At 35.5% G+C, this 5,100-nt stretch overlaps 1 non-coding gene across 1 annotated transcript; it reads left to right on the top strand.

Annotated features, from left to right (window-relative positions):
- Nucleotides 1-1,469: 1,469 nt before the first annotated feature.
- LOC114295297 (uncharacterized) lies at nt 1,470-4,173 on the top strand. Its single transcript, XR_014328810.1, has 4 exons — nt 1,470-1,667; nt 2,829-2,930; nt 3,071-3,272; nt 3,423-4,173. It is a non-coding gene; the product is annotated as an uncharacterized LOC114295297 (transcript).
- The last annotated feature ends 927 nt before the right edge of the window (nt 4,174-5,100 follow it).

Genomic DNA, 5,100 nt, shown 5'->3' with positions numbered 1-5,100 from the left:
CTTTCTATCGCTAAAACTCTCTTTTCTCATCTTCCAGAAGCTCAGATCTGAACTCTGACCCCTCGATTACTCGCTTTTCAAGCTCCAATGGCGGTAGCACAATTGCCAAGCCTATATGTTCAATCTTCTACGAAGATCTCAATCCAATCATCGAAGCCCTTCAATCAATCTCCATTTGCGGCCATGTCTTCTACGAGCTCTGGTCAGTCACTTCTATACTCACATATTATAGTTATATCTTCACAGTTGTTCACTTCAATCGATTATTATTCGAGAACGATCTTCAATTTGATGTGTTTTTTTGACAAACCTAGCCTTCAACAATGTGTCGAGTACTGTTCAAATGTGAAGAAAAAACGATGTCCTGTATGCAAGCAGGCCTTTTCGGAGGCCAATGTTAGTCAGATTTATTTCCAATCAGTAGGCAACCTATATCAGAAATTGATCAATTGCGAAGATAATCCAGGGGAGTTGCATAGGGAAATGGAGAAATTGGAAGGGAAGGTTTTAGGACTCAAATCGGCGATAGAGCGTCATCAGAAAGATGTCAAAGAACTCAATGAGGAGGTAATTTAATTTCATTGCTGTTCTTTTCAAATTGTTTTTTTCAGAGGCATACAGTTCTTTTCAAATTGTTGAGTGTGTTTTTTGTGTTTTACATGTTTACACAGGTTGATTGAAACCTTCTCATTTAGCTCCTTCCTTGTATAATAGGAACTTGATAGATCAACTTTGGAGTGCGTAAGGCTGCAGGAAAGGAATATGGCATTGGCCAAAGAGCTTGCAACATTGAAACTGTAAGTGCCTTCATACTAGTGACAGAACCATTTATGTTTCGAGTCTCCAAACGAACTTTGTTGATTATTATGGCTATCTGATCGAAACACTTCGAGATCGAATGTTTAGGCCCTTTTTGTCTACAATCATTCCTGAGAATTCAAGGTAGGTAATATCTTCTCTGTTTTTTAGTTCCTTACATTGATTTTATTTTGTATATTATGTGGCTATTTTTGATAAAATAAATTTCCCAACATAATAAAATTTGGATTACCAAGCAGGCCTTTTCGGAGGCCAATGTTACTCTGGATTTGTGCATTATTAATGGATAATAGGCAGCATCTGAAATTTTCAAATGTTGGTATTTATTCATTTATTATTAATGGATAATGGTATTTATTCATTTATTATTTTTTTTGTTGGGTATTCCCGTAGCTCTGTGATGGACGATTGCTTGCAAATAACGGGTGAGTTGCTGAGATGAGAGATACTTTATTGAAAAAAGAGAGTTGGTGAGAGATAAGCATGTGATGGGAGCAACTGGTGTTGTATTATCTTTCTGTAGTTTTCTTCCTGTTGTATTATTTATCTAAAATACCAGGATTTTTATTTTGTCATTAGCTGCAGTCTTTGAAGTTGGCCATTCTTTAATTTTAAGTTTTGCATGCCATGTCTGAGTCATTAGTCGGAGTTGCATTATCTTTCTGTAGTTTTCTTCCTGTTGTAATTTGTATGTCCTGCTAGTTCACTATTGTTTTTTCAGTTTGGATGTATATTGCCTCGTATGGATGGAATCTAACAGCTTTAACTAACTTGCAGTTCAAGAATTGCACAGCAAGGAGGTGAAATCGTCATCTGATTCATATTTGAAAGGTCTCATGATATTAAAGGTGATCTTGGGAACAGTTTGATGCTTAAAATACTTACAAGTTTCCCTGAACAAAGTGCTGAAGTGTTTAGTTGCATGGTTACCCAACAGGTTTTTACATATTTATGTGAGATTACTATTACTATCCCGTGGAGAATCTTATCAGCTAAATTCTGAGTGATCTGCCTCATTATGTTTTATCATGTGCGATCTTCAAATTTTCTAATCTGATACTTATTGGAGCTTGTTTTAATTCTAAATTGCTGTTGTTGTTCATTCACATTTGTGTTTTGTGTGAAGTGCAAAAGTCATGTTCTCGATATCCCTGTTGAAGCAGATTATTTACAGAAATTTCTATTATTTTTACCAAAAGTATATAAAAATGGAGACACTACCTGAATAGCGTGGTTCTTAGCATCTATATAACCCTTAAAGCACAGGGTTGTAACACTGATATCTGTATGTTGTGAGAACAGCCTGAGAAAATGCTTATGGATTAAGATCATCATCTGCAAGGCTACAATGTGGATACTAAGAGAAGCAACTAGAAGCCTGGAATAGATGGTCTTCACATAGCAAAAGGACAAGAGAAATACCTAAAAAGAGTCGAAAGACAGAAAGGGGATATTTTTTGAATAACAGAAAATTTATCTTGATTACTATGGTTATAAGTCAATGTCCTCAGTACCTCAGTGCTGAAGGTGTACTTTGCCATATTAACCTGAATCAAGATAGCTTGAATTACTTCATCTATTGTTCCTGTCAACTAATCCCATTTCATTGAAGAGTATGACCACCAAAAGTTAAAAGAATATTGCTGTTATTCGCACGTGTGATTCAACAAACTTAAAAGAAAAAATGATTGTGTCATGTGCATTAACTTCTAGTAACATATCTTGTCTAGTTGTTTTGTCAGTTTCATTCCTTCAAAGATTGTATATAAATTTATTTTCATTGAGAAAGCTGAATTATTCTATTAAGAGCATATATTGGCATCAATTATTTAAAATTTTGTTCCTTGCATAACTAAAATTTTGTTTCTTCCCCAGTTTATACTTTTTTTAATTGTGCACTGATTTCTTTTAACGGGTAATACTCCAATTTTTTTCATATTTTTCCTTGAGCATATTTTATGATTATTATACTGAATTTTGTATAACTTTGGTTCTAAATGTATATATAGAGCAGAGTTGGGCCAGTGGAATGGTTTAAACCGTACACCGATGACACTATCATTGAGCTAGGGCAGAAAGGAGTAAAAAAACCTTCTAGCCGTCCCAATTAGGTATGTTGTACTGTCACTGCTCGTCTTGGTGTGATGTTTTCAGATTCTTTACTGTCAATAAGCTTTATAGTGTGGCATGTTAATTTTCATAAATTTTTTTGGTTAGAGTTTTATGCTTTACACCCTTGTCTTTGATACAGCTTTGTCAGTGAGCATATTGAAACTTTAGAAGAAATTGATGTTGAGTACAAAGAGTTGGCTTTGAAATCTGGTATAGAGAAATGGGGACATGTTCCTGCACTGGGTTGTGAACCCACTTTCATTTCAGATTTGGCTGATGCTGTGAATGAAAGTCTTCCATACATTGGAGCGATGGCAGTCTCAAATCTTGAAGCTCGACAGGTCCGACTTTGGACATTTATATTTAAAACATGGCACTAATGTGGAATGCTAGTTATAATGTGGAACTAATAAGATCTTGTCTTTACTGATGTGCCATATTTTATTTATTTATTTTGTTCTGACTGGAGGTTGTGGGTATGCCTTTTGCAGTCTCTAGTTCCTCTTGGAAGCGTTGAAGAACTATTGGCAGCGTGTGATTCGCAGCGTCGGGAGCTTCCACCACCGGTCACGGTGTGGGAATGGGGATGGACAAAAAGTGCTGAAACTTGGAATGGGAGATCAGCTATGTTGGCAGTGCTTGTTCTACTGGTCTTAGAAGTGACTACCAGTGAGGGGTTTCTGCATCAATGGGGTGTGTTGCCCCTATTTCACTGAAAGGAATCTATGCAACTCCCTCTCTCTCACCCTCTAATTCACTGTTCTGTTTGGTTGCAGAGAAATGATACGAAAAGAAATTGAAAATATGAATTTTTGGTTTTAAATATATTAAAAAAAAATGCAAGTATTTGAGCTTAGGACTGATCTGGTGGTCTGAGGGTAAGTAAATGGATTAGTCATTATTACTATCAAGCTGGACCTATGAGGGAACAGTTATTCTGAAACTAATTATAGAACCAGACAAAACCATCTCACATGGGTGTGAGACTCACAAAAAAAGTAGGACTCATCTCATGTGAGAGGGTTATATCCAGTTCTATAATCTCTTTCTGTGTTCTTAAATTTATTCATGAGGGAATGGCGCTGCACCCTGCGTGACCCAATTTGGGGGAGAGGGAGCAAAGAGGGGGGATCACATTTATTGTAATTCTTTCCCATTTCTTTTTTCCTTTTTGTTTTTTGTATTCACATTTATTGGTTTTTACTATTATAGATGTGAGGGAATAGTAATCTCACATAAATATATGTTTATACAAAGTTTTATTCATTATTGCTATTTTATAGGTATATTTTTTAAGTTAAATCTCACAAAATTAGTATTTCAAAAAAAAAAAAAGAAAATCTATTGCGGCGTTTTTCAAAATGCCACTATAGTTATATATTTAAAATAACAAAAAAGTTATTACGACGTTCTTGATGCGTTGCTAAATGCTTATGTGACGTTGAGGTGCGTTATAATTTTTTCCCTGTATTTCTGTTGCATCTCCTTGTTCTATTATGATGCAAATATTATGCACTGTTCTGTGTTGTTAGGCCTATTGCAAAATCGATGGAGTTCAAACAGATGTTCTCATCAGTGGAATTGCTGCTCAGAATGGAGCTGTAAGTCTGGGGTTGCTTTTTCTAGTGATGTTCTAAATGAAGTGCTGTTGACTTCAATTGTCTGCGTACTTTTTGTACATTGTGCATTTAGTGGATATAAAGTGATAGGAAGTTAACTCACTAATCTTGATTTGTTTGCTTTCTGTTCCTGCATCAGCTGTATGCTGTTAATCATTGGCAGTCCCATTTTTTCTTTAATTCATTGCTGGATTTCGGTATGCTTTTATATTCAAGTACATTTATGGTTATTTGCATGCTTAAATTTTGTAGTTCCATCAACTTGTTTTGCTTACTTCTATGTGACTCGCTAACCGATTCCTTGTGTATGCCTTTTTCTTTATATCCAATTTGATGATCAGAAAGTAGTTACCATATTCAGGGAAGCAAGAATAGAATTATGTTGATTGGATGCACTTTAAACTATGTCAAGGTTGATGGAAAAATAGTTGTCCATGTACATTAATGATTTTTAAGAGGCAATTTTTTCCACCCTTTCAAGTTTCATCATTGCTAGAGCTGTAGGGATTATGAGTGTGGAGTCCCATGTTAGCCCTCCGAGTGGTTGAAG

The sequence above is a fragment of the Camellia sinensis genome, chromosome 5 (genome assembly GCF_055761805.1).
Source record: "Camellia sinensis isolate YWXY chromosome 5, ASM5576180v1, whole genome shotgun sequence".
NCBI classification, from domain to species: domain Eukaryota; kingdom Viridiplantae; phylum Streptophyta; class Magnoliopsida; order Ericales; family Theaceae; genus Camellia; species Camellia sinensis.
Note: the sequence above shows the minus strand (reverse complement) of the source record. Positions and strands in the feature narration are given on the sequence as shown.